This window comes from Cervus canadensis, chromosome 18 (genome assembly GCF_019320065.1).
Source record: "Cervus canadensis isolate Bull #8, Minnesota chromosome 18, ASM1932006v1, whole genome shotgun sequence".
NCBI classification, from domain to species: domain Eukaryota; kingdom Metazoa; phylum Chordata; class Mammalia; order Artiodactyla; family Cervidae; genus Cervus; species Cervus canadensis.
The window spans coordinates 49954467-49970138 of record NC_057403.1 but is presented as its reverse complement, the minus strand read 5'-3'; the positions used below and the strand labels follow the sequence as shown (position 1 = coordinate 49970138).

Here is a 15672-nt window from a genome sequence, read left to right as displayed (position 1 = left end):
TAGTGCCCTATATGTGTGAGATGGAGGGGGATGAGAGAGAGGTCCAAGAGGAGAGGATATGTGTATACATATAGCTGATTCACTTCATTGTATACCAGAAACTAACACAACACTGTAAAGCAACTATACTCCAATTAAAAGATAAAAATAAAAAAGAGGCCTCTCCATTGGGGTAGGCCTGTCCTCACTCCTCGAGGGTATACTATCCTTTCTTTGCCAAATGAAACTCTGGGCTGTAACCAAGCTGTAACATAGTCCGTTGTAAAAAATAAATAAATACACAAAAATAAAAAAGAATAGTTATCCCTGCTTTCTTTTGGTTACTCTTTGCTTGAAACATCTTTTTCTATCTCTTCACTCTCAGTCTATCTACATGTATCTTTAAACTAGATGTCTTGTAGACAATATTTCATTGGATCATCTTTTGATTGGATAGTTTAATCCATTTATGTTTCAAGCAATGATTGATAGCTAAGGAGTTCAGTTCAGTTCAGTCGCTCAGCTGTGTCCGACTCTTTGTGACCCCATGGACTGCAGCATGCCAGGCTTCTCTGTCCATCTCCAGCACCCAGAGCTGGCTCAAACTCATGTCCATCAAGTCAGTGATGCCATCCAACCATCTTATCCTCTGTCGTCACCTTCTCTTCCTGCTTTCAATTTTGACCAGCATCAGGGTCTTTTTCCAGTGAGTCTGTTCTTCGCGTCAGGTGGCCAAAGTATTGGAGTTTCAGCATCAGTCCTTCCAATGAATATTCAGGTCTGATTTCCTTTAGGATTGACTGGTTGGATCTCCTTGCAGCCCAAGGGACTCTCAAGAGTCTTCTCCAATATCACAGTTCAAAAGCATCAATTCTTCGGCACTCAGCTTTCGTTATAGTCCAACTCTCACATCCATACATGACTGCTAGAAAAACCATAGCTTTGACTAGACAGACCTTTGTTGGCAAAGTAATGTCTCTGTGTTTTAATATGCTGTCTAGGTTTGTCGAAGATTTTCTTAATAGGAGCAAGTGTCTTTTAATTTCATGGCTGCAGTCACCATCTGCAGTGATTTTGGAGCCCAAAAAGTAAAGTCTGCCACTGTTTCCCCATCTATTTGCCAGGAAGTGATGGGACCAGATGCCGCAATCTTAGTTTTCTGAATGTTAAGTTTTAAGCCAACTTTTTCACTCTCCTCTTTCATTTTCATCAAGAGGCTCTTTAGTTCTTCACTTTCTGCCATAAGGGTGGTGTCATCTGCATATCTGAGATTATTGATATTTCTCCCAGCAATCTTGATTCCAGCTTGTGCTTCATCCAGCCTGGCATTTCACATGATGTAGTCTGCATATAAGTTTAATAAGCACAGTGACAATATACAGCCTTGACGTACTCCTTTCATAATTTGGAACCATTCTGTTGTTCCACGTCCAGTTGTAACTGTTGCTTCTTGACCTGTATACAGATTTCTCAGGAGGCAGGTAAGATGGTCTGGTAGTCCCATAATATTGCCATTTTGTTAGTTGTTTTCTATTTTGTGGATCCATTACTCCTTAAGTCTTATCTTGCTGTCTTTTATTATTTGATATCTTTATGTAGCAGTATGCCTTGACTCTGTTACCATAATCTTCTTGTAATTATAACAGAGTTTCCTTTGTGGTTACCATGAGTTTTACATAAAATATCTTACATTTATAGCATTCTATTTTAAACTGAAGACAGCCTAACTTTGATAGCATTCCCAAGCTTGACATTTTTACTTTACACATGGGCTTCCCTGGTAGCTCAGCTGGTAAAGAGTCTGCCTGCAATGCAGGAGACTCTGGTTCAGTTCCTGGGTCGGGAAGATCCCCTAGAGAATGGCTAGGCTACCCACTCCGGTATTCTTGGGCTTCCCTGGTTGTTCAGTTGGTAAAGAATCCGGGACACCTGGGTTTGATCCCTGGGTTGGGAACATCCCCTGGAGAAGGGACCAGTTACCCACTCCAGTATTCTGGCCTGGAGAATTCCATGGACTGTATAGTTCATGGGGTTGCAAAGAGTTGGACATGATTGAGCGACTTTCACTTTTATTTTAAATTTTAGGTTATTGATTTTATAGTTTACATTTTTATAGTGTGTATTCAAAAGCAAATTATTTTAGTTATGGTTATTTTAATATGTTTGTTTTTAACTTTATTTTTCAGGCCATGCTGTGAAGCATGTGGGATCTTAGTTCCTTGACCAGGGCTTGAAACTTTGCCCCCTGCAATGGGAGTGTGGAGTCTTAATCACTGGACTATCAGGGAAGTTGCTGTTTTTTAACTTTTAAACTAGAGCTGTAAGTGAATTACACACCACCATTACAATATTAGAGAATCTGACTTTGACCTCATATTTACTGTTCACAATGAGTTTTACACAACTACCCTCATATATTTTTATGATGTTAGTTAGTGTCCTTTTATTTCCACTTGAAAAACTTTCTTTAGCATTTCTTGTAAGGAAGAAGTAGTGGTGAGGAGCTCCGTCAGCTCTTGCTTATTTTAGAAAGTCTTTTATCACTCCTTCATTCCTCACAGGCAGCTTTTCCAGGTATAGTATTCTTCGCTGATGTTGGGTTGTTTTTTTTTTTTTTTCTTTCAATATTTTGAATATCCCATCCCATTCTTTCTTGGCCTAAAATGCTTTTGTAGGGAAATCTTCCAACGGTTCTATGGGATTACCTTATATGTTTGTGATTTGTCACTTTTCCCTTGTTGCTTTCAAAATTCTCTCTCTCTCTTTTTTTAGGTAAGAAGTAGATTTATTTAGAGAGAACACACTCCACAGACAAGAGTGCGGGCCATTGCAGAGGGTGGTCACAGCCCAAAATTCTCTGTCTTTGACTTCAAATAATTTAAATCTAGTGAGTCTCTCTGTGTGGTCCTTTTCCATTCTGTTTTGAGGTATTCTTTGGACCTCTTTTGGATGTCAGTTTCTCGTCCCATGTTAAAGAAGTTCTCAGCCATTACTACTTTAAATATATTTTTGGTCTCTTTCACATCTCCTAAGATTCCCATAATGTGAATGTGGTTTCTCTTGATAGTGTCCCATAAGTCCCATAAGCTTTCTTCATTTTTTTTGCATATTTACCTGATTCTTCAAGGTCCTTGATTCCTTTTAATTGGTATAAGCCCATTTGTGTAAACTGTCTCCTCTTTCAGACTTCACAGATTGATTTTGGCAGAGTCAATTCTTCACCAGTCAGCTTAACTTGGGGTTCCAGATGGGTCACTTGGTATTGTCCTTGAGAAGATTGGGCATGCAAAGCTTTTATGGGTTCAGAAAGTAATGGGGAAATTACTTCCACAGTATTCTGTTGGTAACATAGGGCTGGGCCATATTCACTGTGAAAGGAAACTACACAAGGACATATCACTAGTTGTCATTATTTGCAGTATTTAAATTCTCTAAGTTTTGTAAATTAACTATAATTAACTAAAGATAAATTTAAATAAATAGATGAGTTCAACAAAGTCACCATGAACACTGAATTAGTGAATACTAAAACATTGCTTCTAGAGGAAATACAAGGTTGGGTTCCTGCAAGCCTCTGGTCACAACATTTTTGTCAACTGATTAATCCATAACCTATTTTTATGTTTGTTTCCTTTTAAAGACACCTTATTTACTATATCTTGTTGATCCTTCTGGACTAATCTAACAGCCAATGGCACTCTGACTCATATCAGAACAAGGCTTTTCTAATACGCTTATTTCCTCCATAAGACAATCACAGACTTCTTGAGCTTCAACACTCAACACCAGACAGCACTTCAACACTCTTCTTGGGGACTACCAGACTAACAAAGGCCATCACTAATCTACTTTTAGTCTCTATGAACTTAGACTTCTTCTGATTACTTTGTATAAATGAAATCATATAGCCTGTAGTGCTTTCCAACACCCCTTCTGGCACCAAGTGAGGGGAGTTTTTTCCCCCACATTAACCAATTCCCTAGCTCACTAGACACTAACTGGGTGTCCTACAATTATACATTTATTCTTTTTGGCCACTCTGCACTGCTTTCAGGATCTTAGTTCCCCAACCAGGGATTGAACCCAGGCCCTTGGCAGTTAAAGTGTAGATTCCTAACCACTGGACTACCAGGGAAATGGATAGGACAATACTTTTCTGACACTAACATTTCTGATGCTAACTGGAGTTAGCACAGAACCCATATTTTAAGAACTTAGTCCCATAAGACTACCCCAGCTTTAGATACCAGTTGCAAGTTTCTGTACTTCTGACCAGTCCACTATAAATCTGGAGTCCCCACGAGCCCCTCCAGAGTTTCAGTTATTTTCTAGAAAAGCTCACAGGACTCAGGAAAACATATCATTTACTATTACCAGTTTGTTAGAAGAGGATACAACTCAGTAACAGTTAAATGGAAGAGATGCATAGGACAAGGTATGGGGCTATGGGCACAGGGCTTCCATTCCCTCTCTGGGCACACCACCCTCCTGGTACCTCAATGGGAAAGCTTTCCAAACCTTATCATTTAGGGTTTTTTATAGCTGTTCCATTACATAAGCAGACTGATTAATTCATTGGCCATTGGTGATTGAACTCAGTGTTCAACCCTCTTCCTCCCAAGAGGTCCAGAGATGAACTGAAAGTTCCAACCCTCTGATTCATATGTTTGGTTGTATTAGCAACCAGCCTCCATTCTGATGCTACCTAGAGCCTCACCAAGAGATATCTCACTAGCATAAAGCTTGGTATAGTCAAAAGGGGCTTATGAATAACAAAAGCTGCTCCTGTTGCCCTTATCACTCAGGAAATTCCAAGGGCTTTTGAAACTCTGACAGGAACTGGGGAGAAGACCAAATATAGTTCTTATTGTATCACACAGAGTGCATTGTCTTTTATGACTATCTTCTTTTATGTAACATAATGTTTTCAAAGTTTTTCTCTGTTGTAGCAAGTATCAGTGTTTTGTTTCTTTTTAAAGCTGTATTACATCCATTGTATGGGTATTCCACATTTTGTTTATCCATTCACAGTTGATGGACATCTTTTGTGATGGAAGGGTTGTTTCCACTTTTTAGTTATAAATAATGTTGCTATAAACATTCAAAAGCTCTTATGTAGACATGTTTTCTTTTCTCATAAGTATATACCACGGTTTGGAATTATAAGATAATATGGTAACTTTATCTGGAGAAGGGCATGGCAACCCACTCCAATATTTTTGCCTGGCGAATCCCCATGGACAGAGGAGCCTGGCAGGCACAGTCCTTGGGGTCACAAAGAGTCAGACAAGACTGACGGACTAAGCACACATGGTAACTTTACATTTAACTTTTTGGGAACCACCAAACTGTTTTTCAAAGCAGTTCAGCTATTTTTCTGTTGCCTCTTTAATTCAGTAATCTTTCTCTTGAAAGGTTATTTTGATAAGAAAGGAAGATTTTGTAACTATGTATGGTATTGGATATTAACTAAACTTATTGTGGTGATCATTTAATGATTTAATATTTAGTAGTATTTACAAAATATCAAATCATTGTGTTGTATACCTGAAACAATTTGTTGATTGTACTTCCATTTAGAAAAGATTATTTTTATTTTTAATTTATTTATTTTCATTTTGTTTGTATATGCTATTTAAGTGCTGACAGTTTCATTGTTTCATTGGTCAGTATACCTGCACAAAAAATACACCGCAGTCTTAGCTCTTAACTGTTAAGTATGACATATAAATGGACAAAAATAACCCAGAAATAATAAAGTTTGTTTTGATACATTAGAAGTGAAAATAAATAAATTTTCCTTCTCTAGTTTAGTTAATGGTATCAATATTAAACTAGACATGTAGTTTTAAGACTTAATTAAAAGCTTAAATGACTATAAATTTGGGAGCAGCTTAACCACATGGTTCTGGCACAGAACGTCTCATAAGGAGGTGGCAATCAAGCTGTCAGCAGGGCTACAGCCATCTGACTTGACTGGAGCTAGAGGATATGCTTCCAAGGTGACTCACATGTGGCTGTTGGCAGGAGGCCCCTGTTCCTCACCCCGTGGTCTTATCCACAGGGATATTTGAGTACCCTCATGACATGTCAGCAGATTCCCTCCAGATCAAGTGATCTAAAAGAGAGGGCTCGGGTAAAGTTGCAATTTCACCCATGACCAAGTCTCAGAAGTCACAAACCATCCTGTCTTCAATATTCTATTTATTAGAAGTGAGTTGGGACTTCCTTGGTGGTCCAGTGGTTAAGACTCTGTGCTTCCATTGCTGGGAGCAGAGTTTCATGCCACAAGGCATGGCCAGAAAAAGAGTTGTAATTCTTACCTTTGTTAAACTACTGTGGTGAATAAAAATTCCATTCCCATTAGTTTAGGATATCAAAAAAAAAAAAAAAATGCTCAAAATAAGCAAAGACAGTATAACAATGTAAATAATTATTTTAAAAAGAAGTGAGTTAACAAGTCCAGTCCATACTCAAGAAGGGAATTAAGCTCTACCTTTTAAGAGAGATGTATCAAAGAAATGGTGGACATCTTTTAAAACCACCACACTAGCTAATGGCAAGAAGCCTCAGTTCTTGAAAAGCCATGTGGACTTCTCCATTGGGTGCTTGAGTGTCCTTATGACATGGTAGCTGGTCTTTCAGTGTGGAAGTAGGTGGAAGAACAATAAGGAATCCACAGTATCTTTTATGGTCTAACTTCAGAAGCTATACTCTGTCGTTTCTGCAGTTTCCTATTGGTTATACAGGTCAGCTTTATCCAAGGTGGCAAGACTTTAAATGAGGGCATGTATCCCAGGAACATGACTAAGAGCCATCCTGGGTGCTGGCAACCACAGGGATCCAGGAAGTAATAACTAACTCTACCAGAAAATTCTGGGGTGGGCTTCATAAAGAAATTATATAGAGATGGGCTTTTGGGGTCTCACAGATACTGAGAAAAATGAGAAGGATCAGTAAAGGTTATCTGGTTTATCCCTGACTTAAAGACAGAAAGTAAGAAAGAACCAGGACAGATGGCAGAGAAGTCCACTTTCCTCTGGCTTTTGATGCTATTTCTAACTTTGTTCAAGATCTTTCACGTGTGCTGCTAAAATACCTGTAGTTGCTCTAGTCTCACAATATGCAATTAGCCCAGTCAGAAGCTTCTTTAATAATAGGTATTAAATACTTGATGAACCAAAATGGCTATTCAAAGCCACTTTTTGTTCGCTCCTGTAATTAGGACATGTGCTTCCTCAGGGAGATTGGGAGAATTGAGATGTAACAACACCTTCTCTCCCCAATTCCTGTCATTGTTTTAACATTCAGAACACAAAATCTCTACTGGGGAGTCAAAATTTTTGTAATTTTGGAGGGAGATGAGAAGAAGAACAGTGGGAAACTCAGCAGATCTTTAAAATATAAAATTTTTTATTCCTCTTGGAAAACCAAAAATAACTCCTGAGTTATAAATTATAGGTCTTTGTTCTTTCTTGGTTTTTCCCCCTAAATCTTTGGCATCATCACAACACTGCAAAGGTAGTCATTTCATATTTATTCTTTTTATTTTGTTATAAACTTCACATGTTTCCACAAAGGAATAGTCTACAAACAGTAATAGTAACAAAAATAAATACAGAGAACTGTCCATATAAAGAAAAAGAGAGTGAGAAGACTCTCTCATATCTTGTCCTGAAAGAGAGCTTTTCTTTTCTTCCTATGAGGCCAGTAACACACTGAATCAGGGAGTATTTGCTGCAGGAAAGTCACAGGCTCAAAGCAACTTAAGAGGCCAGCCCTGTTTTATAGCTGAGTGCCTCTGGAAGGTGCAAGACAGGTACCAGCCTTTGCTGAGCACCGAACTCAGCCCACTGGCGGGCCCTGGACACAGAGGGCCCTCCGGAGATGTCCCTGCCTCGCTTTGCCTCCTTTTCCTTTTTCTGTGATAGTTTTAAATACTATTTGGGGACATCTACTCTGCGCCTGTGTTTTACATTAGTTGTCCTTCTTCCTTCTCAAACCCCGAGTCACATTTTACAGTTAAGGAAAGTAAAGCTCAAAGAGCATATTAATCAAGAAGATTTCTTTTGCTGAAAAAGAAAACCCAAACTCAAATTGGCTTAAGCAGAAAGACTGTTCACTGGTTCACATAACTAAAAAAGCCAAGCATGTGACTGGGCTGCATCTATGTACTCAAGTGAGCCACCAAGACAACATTTCTCTCTGGGCCTATTGTTTCTTTTCTTTTCTTTTAGGGTTTATTTATTTCATCTATGTGGCTGCACTGGGTCTTAGTTGCAGGGCATGGGATCTTTTTTGTGATGTTTGGGCTTCAGTTGCAGCATGTAGACTCAGTCTTAATTCCCTAACCAGGGGTCAAACCCACATCCTTTGCATTGCCAGGCAGATTCTTAGCCAGTGAACCACCAGGAAGGTCCCTCAGCCTTTTGTTTCTCTACTCCATGCAGGCAAGCTCTAATTTCCTGATGTTGGGGAGGTGGCTGAGACAACAGAAACACCGCATTTGATTAAGTGTGGCAGCTGAGGGAGTGCTCCATTTGGACCTCCCTTGTAAAAGAACTTGCCATTCAGCCACAAGGAGCACCTTTACCCGAGAGCCTCCAGCGGTAAGACCTTCAGGATCCGTGCCCTTCCTGGTCGGCTACCAATCAATTCCTGGACATGCAAGGGGTATGAGGGCCTGGTCACTTCTGCCTACTGCATAACTCCTCTAATGGACAATCCTTGTTTTAGAGTTTCTGTGGGACTGGCTGAGAATGTCAGCTCAGACTGTGTTGAGGCCCCCCTTTATCAGACATTACCCTTTCCCCTAAATAAACCTCTTGTACTCCAAATCCATCTCAGTGTCTTCCTCCTTCAGGAGTTAACTGAACCATCATGTCTCACTGACTTAATCCCCGGTAGAAACAGATGCTCTTGCTTCACACAGATCCCTTTAGATGACTTTGTAGTGATTTTCAGCATGCTCTTCTAACACCCAGAACCTTCAGCTGTGCCCAGGTGGTGCTCTCAGAGCCCCGGAGTTAGCGCTTCACCCTAACTGAATATTTAGAAGGTCCAGGTCCTATGTAATGCCCTGCTTCCTCTCATCCCCATCCACCTGACCAATGACTGCAAGTTAAGAGTCTCAGTGCCAAGCCTCTTTGCCTCCAGGTAGACCTTCTGAGTAATAACCTACCCCTCAAATTTCCTCTGAGGGGTCAGGCTAACACCGCCATCCACAGAACTCTGCCTGAGAGAACATCTTGCTGATCTCTCCTTCTCTGCCCCGCTTCTGCGCCCCCACCCCTTCCGATCTGCCCAAGGATTCCTTATCACACTGCTTTCACGTGAATCCTCCTCTAAGGGTGTGCTTCCCAACCAAGAACCGCAGCTGAAGCCACCGCAACTGTCAACTGGCTCTCTCCCTGGAACAGCCCTTCTGGGTCCTCTGCTGCTTTTGCTCCATCTGGCCTATGAGTGCTAGCTGCTTCCGACTGTCACTAACTCTAGAGTACTTTCCTGGTCTTGATTGCTTCCCTGAGTCCCTTCCCATCCTTTTTGAACAGCCCTTTCATTAAACTCTTCCCAGACACCCCTTTGAAGTGTGCTGCCTGTTTGCTACAAGACTCCTGAATCATAAATGTGACCATTCCAGGATTTCTTTATAAAAATGATTATCTATCATCTATGAAATTCACAGTAACCTAGAGGTTTGAAATGAGACACAAATTTTATATTGTGGAATGATTGCCCTTTTATTCCATCCAATCAGTTTGATTCTGGACTCTATGTATAATAAGATAAATTAGAGATAATATCAAAAGCCTGATTTTAAGTTCTTCCTGATGATAGAGGTAATGACCTCCTACCTCCATTTGGCTCCCAAAATGCCCTTCAGCTGGAAACAGCAAGGAAACAACTTGCAGAAGGTGACATCTGGCACTAGATGGCAGTCACACCCACTGGTGCTGCTGCTCACGGAAGCCACTGACGGTCCAAGGCTTGCTGGCCCTGCAGGTTCGATTCACACAGTCCAGCAAGGGCCAGTTCGCCTGCCAGCTCTCCACTCTTAAATGAGGGTTATTCCACATTCCTCCAACATAGAAGCAGCTTGTGGTGTTTCAGAACCTTGGGCCAGGGCCTGGGAAGGTTCCTATTTGTATCTCCTTCTATCAGCCCTCCCTCAATACATCTATTGCTAGACCCTTGTCTTGTTGTATCTCACTGTTCGCTGAACCCACGGTAGTCAAGGCAAGAGTGGAGAAGCTGGAAGAAAACTCAAGGAGCCGTAGGAACTGCAAATATGTTTATTTTCTCCTGACTAGCACAGCAGCTGTAGCTGCAGACATGCAGTATTCTCTCACAGTGGACCCAGCGGACGCAGCCATAATGCAGCCACGAGGGCTTTCCAGGTGGAGCTTATATAGGCAAACAGAACAGAAGCGACCTGTGGCCAAGTGAGTACACTGTGACGTGCATATGCAGTGCTATAAGTGATCCCAACCATTACATAACCATGTGTTTACAAAACGTGGGGCGAGAGGCTATGGGGTGAGAAAGCCTGACCACCACTATCTTGGCTAATTTGCTGTTTGCTTTCAACACTCCAGGGCTTCCCTGGTGGCTCAGCTGGTAAAGAATCTGCCTGCAGTGCAGGAGACCTGGGTTTGATCCTTGGGTTGGGAAGATCCCCTGGAGCAGGGAAAGGCTACCCACTCCAATATTCTGGCCTGGAGAATTCCATGGACTGTATAGTCTATGTTAACATTCACTCTTGCCATTTCCTGCTTGACCACTTCCAATTTGCCTTGATTCATGAACCTAACATTCCAGGTTCCTATGCAATATTGCTCTTCACAGCATCAGACCCTGCTTCTATCACCAGTCACATCCACAACTGGGTGCTGTTTTTGCTTTGGCTCCATCCCTTCATTCTTTCTGGAGCTATTTCTCCACTAATCTCCAGTAGCATATTGGGCACCTACTGACCTGGGGAGTTCCTCTTTCAGTGTCCTATCTTTTTGCCTTTTCATACTGTTCATGGGGTTCTCAAGGCAAGAATACTGAAGTGGTTTGCCATTCCCATCTCCAGTGGAACACATTCTGTCAGACCTCTCCACTATGACCCGTCCGTCTTGGGTGACCCCATGCGGCATAGCTTAGTTTCATTGAGTTAGACAAGGCTGTGATCCATGTGATCAGATTGGCCAGTTGTCTGTGATTGTGGTTTCAGTCTGTCTGCCCTCTGATGTCCTCTCTCAGTACCTACCGTCTTACTTGGGTTTCTGTTACCTTGGATGTGGGGTATCTCTTCATGGCTGCTCCAGCAAAGCACAGCCGCTGCTCCTTACCTTGGACGTGGGGTATCTGGCAAGATGACAAGAGTGAACATCAACATTCTAAGAATCAGCGAACTAAGATGGACTGGAATGGGAGAATTTAACTCAGAAGACCATTATGTCTACTACTGTGGGCAGGAATCCCTTAGAAGAAATGGAGAAGCCATCATAGTCAACAAAAAGAGTCTGAAATGCAGTACTTGGATGTAATCTCAAAAATGACAGGATGATCTCTGTTCATTTCCAAGGCAAACCATTCAATAATATCATGGTAATCCAAGTCTATGTCCCGACCAGTAATGCTGAAGGAGCTGAAGCTGACAGTTCTGTGAAGACCTACAAGACCGTTTAGAACTAACAACTAAAAAAAATGCCCTTTTCATTATAGGGGACTGGAATGCAAAAGTAGGAAGTCAAGAAACACCTGGAGTAACAGGCAAATTTGGCCTTGGAGTACGGAAAGAAGCAGGGCAAAGGCTAATAGAGTTTTGCCAAGAGAATGCACTGGTCATAGCAAACACCCTCTTTCAACAACACAAGAGAAGACTCTACACATGGACATCACCAGATGGTCAACACTGAAATCAGATTGATTATATTCTTTGCAGCCAAAATGGAGAAGCTCTATATAGTCAGCAAAAACAAGACTGGGAGCTGACTGTGGCTCAGATCATGAACTCCTTATTGCCAAATTCAGACTTAAATTGAAGAAAGTAGGGAAAACCCCTAGACCAATCAGGTATGACCTAAATCAAATCCCTTATGATTATACAGTGGAAGTGAGAAATAGATTTAAGGGACTAGATCTGATAGACAGAGTGCCTGACGAACTATGAACGGAGGTTTGTGACATTGTACAGGAGACAGGGATCAAGATGATTCCCAAGAAAAAGAAATGCAAAATAGCAAAATGGCTGTCTGAGGAGGCCTTACAAATAGCTGTGAAAAGAAGAGAAGTGAAAAGCAAAGGAGAAAAGGAAAGATATTCCCATTTGAATGCAGAGTTCCAAAGAATAGCCAGGAGAGATAAGAAAGCCTTCCTCAGTGATCAATGCAACAAAATAGAGGAAAACAACAGAATGGGAAAGACTAGAGATCTCTTCAAGAAAATTAGAGATACCAAGGGAATATTTCATGCAAAAATGGGTTCGATAAAGGACAGAAATGGTATGGACCTAACAGAAGCAGAAGATATTAAGAAGAGGTGGCAAGAATACATAGAAGAACTGTACAAAAAAGATCTTCACGACCCAGATAATCACGATGGTGTGATCACTCACCTAGAGCCAGATATCCTGGAATGTGAAGTCAGGTGGGCCTTAGGAAGCATCACTATGAACAAAGCTAGTGGATGTGATGGAATTCCAGTTGAGTTATTTCAAATCGTAAAAGATGATGCTGTGAAAGTGCTGCACTCAGTATGCCAGCCAATTTAGAAAACTCAGCAGTGGCCACAGGACTGGAAAAGGTCAGTGTTCATTCCAATCTGAAAGAAAGACAATGCCAAAGAATGCTCAAACTACTGTACAATAGCACTATCTCACATGCTAGTAAAATAATGCTCAAAATTCTCCAAGCCAGGCTTCAACCATATGTGAACCATGAACTTTCAGATGTCAAGCTGGTTTTAAAAAAGGCAGAGGAACCAGAGATCAAATTGCCAACATCCACTGGATGATCGAAAAAGCAAGAGAGTTCCAGAAAAACATCTATTTCTGCTTTATTGACTATGCCAAAGCCTTTGACTATGTGGATCACAGTAAACTGTGGAAAATTCTGAAAGAGATGGGAATACCAGACCACCTGACCTGCTTCTTGAGAAACCTGTATGCAGGTCCAGAAGCAACAGTTAGAACTGGACATGGAACAACACACTGGTTCCAAATAGGAAAAGGAGTATGTCAAGGCTGTATATTGTCACCCTGCTTATTTAACTTATATGCAGAGTACATCATGAGAAACGCTGGGCTGGAAGAAGCACAAGCTGGAACCAAGATTGCTGGGAGAAATATCAATAACCTCAGATATGCAGATGACACCACCCTTATGGCAGAAAGTGAAGAAGAACTAAACAGCCACTTGAAAGTGAAAGAGGAGAGTGAAAAAGTTGGCTTAAAGTTCAACATTCAGAAAACTAAGATCATGGCATCTGGTCCCATCACTTCATGGGAAATAGATGGAGAAACAGTGGAAACAGTGTCAGACTTTATTTTTTTGGGCTCCAAAATCACTGCAGATGGTTATTGCAGCCATGAAATTAAAAGACGCTTACTCCTTGGAAGGAAGGTTATGACCAACCTAGATAACATATTAAAAAGCAGAGATATTACTTTGTCAACAAAGGTCTGTCTAGTCAAGGCTATGGTTTTTCCAGTAGTAATGTATGGATGTGAGAGTTGGACTATAAAGAATGCCGAGTGCCGAAGAATTGATGCTTTTGAACTGTGGTGTTGGAGAAGACTCTTGAGAGTCCCTTGGACTATAAGGAGATCCAACCAGTCCATCCTGAAGGAGATCAGTCTGGGGTGTTCATTGGAAGGACTGATGCTGAAGCTGAAACTCCAATACTTTGGCCACCTGATGCAAAGAGCTGACTCATTTGAAAAGACCCTGATGCTGGTAAAGATTGAGGGTAGGAGGAGAAGGGGATGACAGAGGATGAGATGGTTGGATGGCATCACTGACTCAATGGACATGAGATTGAGTAAACTCCGGGAGTTTGTGATGAACAGGGAGGCCTGGAGTGCTGCAGTTCATGGGGTCACAAAGAGTCGGACACGACTGATCGACTTTCACATCTACAACACTCAAACACTGATGCAGACCCAAGGGTCTGGGTCCATGGGAAAGAGACTGTAGAACATAGAACCTGAGGAGGAATCCCTCCTGGTGCAGGAAATGTTGGTGTGTTTGGGTTATGCTCTTCCTGGCTCAATGACCTCCTCAACTGCTTTAGCAGGCCTCCCCTACTACCTTTGGATATAGCAAACAACTGACATTGGTTAAAATCAATGTATTAAAAGAGACACTTTAGGGAATTCCCTGACGGTCCAGTGGTTAGGACTCTGCACTTTCACTGCTGAGGGCCCGGGGTTCAATCCCTGGTCAGGGAACTAAGATCTCCACAAGCCATGTGGTGTAGCCATAAAAAAAAAAGAAAGAGACACTTTAAGTTGCAAGTAACTGAAGCCCTATGAAAATGAGCTTAAGCCAAATAAAGAGAATTGTTTAGTCAATAGACTTAAGAGCCATACATATATGAATTTAGTCACAGCTGTATCTACATGAGTTTCAGGCATGTCTGGATTCAGGAGGTGCTAAAGAAAAGAATTATCAGTAATCTGTTTTTCTCCATCCATCTTTTCTCTTCTCTTTTGAGCAGAAACTCCCAAGTGCTCAAAGAAAGAAATGTTTTTCTCCATAGTTTTGCCAAGATCCCTAGACTAATCACATGGGAGAGGGCCTGAGAGATGACATATCCAATTTGTTTAGGTCAAGCACCCATTGCTAGAAAGAGGCATAGGTCAGGATGAAAATGAAAGAGGCTTGGATTTCCAAGAAAAAAATTGAAGTACGCTCACCTGAACAAGGTACACAGGAGAAGCCAAGTCAGCAGAAGCAGCTACGAAGTTCCCCTTCCCCTTCACTCCCTCACTTATCTATTGACTCATCCAGTACACCTGCTGACTTTCCCTCTCCATTCCTACCAAGGTGAAAGTCCTGAGTATTCAAGGACTCCTACCACACAGTCTTCTAACATCCTGTTCTTTTCCTTCAAAGCACTGATCAGTTCAAGATTATGTAGTGAGGTGTATGATTATTAATCTAGTATGTATCTTTCCTCTAGATTTTGGTACCTGTAGATCCTCGCACAGTGACTGACACATCGCGGGTACTCAGTAAACTTGTGCTCATTCATTGATTTTATATTTTCTATTAGGGGACAGCAAGTCCAACCAGCATGGCCCCCACCTGGCTTCTATCCTAAGAATGGAGACAGACAAGTCAAGCAGTGTTCACAGTCCAACTGCAATGATTTCTGCAAGAGTGGTGGACTCAAGCGAGCCTGGGAGAGGAATGTCTAAATCAGAGTAGTCCAGGAAATTTCCCTGAAGTCATCATGTTGAGTTAACTTTAGAAAAATAAGAAGGTATATGCAGCAAGATGAAGATGCCCTCAGAAGCACATTGGAAGATGAGAAAATGTGACATAGTCTGATGTAGTCTCAGTCTCAGAGCACTGACCCTTCAGGACAGGGAGTAATCATATCGGAATTATCTCTTTTAGATAAACCAACCCCTTTTTAAAAGAGAAAGAAAATAAAAGGGGGTGGAGGATGACATCAAAAGCAGAATTTTTTTGGACAAAA

The 15672-nt window shown here is 41.4% G+C and overlaps 1 non-coding gene across 1 annotated transcript; it reads left to right on the top strand.

The window, feature by feature from the left end:
* Positions 1-14342: 14342 nt before the first annotated feature.
* On the top strand, positions 14343-14416 carry TRNAE-UUC. The gene has a single exon. It is a non-coding gene; the product is annotated as a tRNA-Glu (tRNA).
* Positions 14417-15672: the final 1256 nt, after the last annotated feature.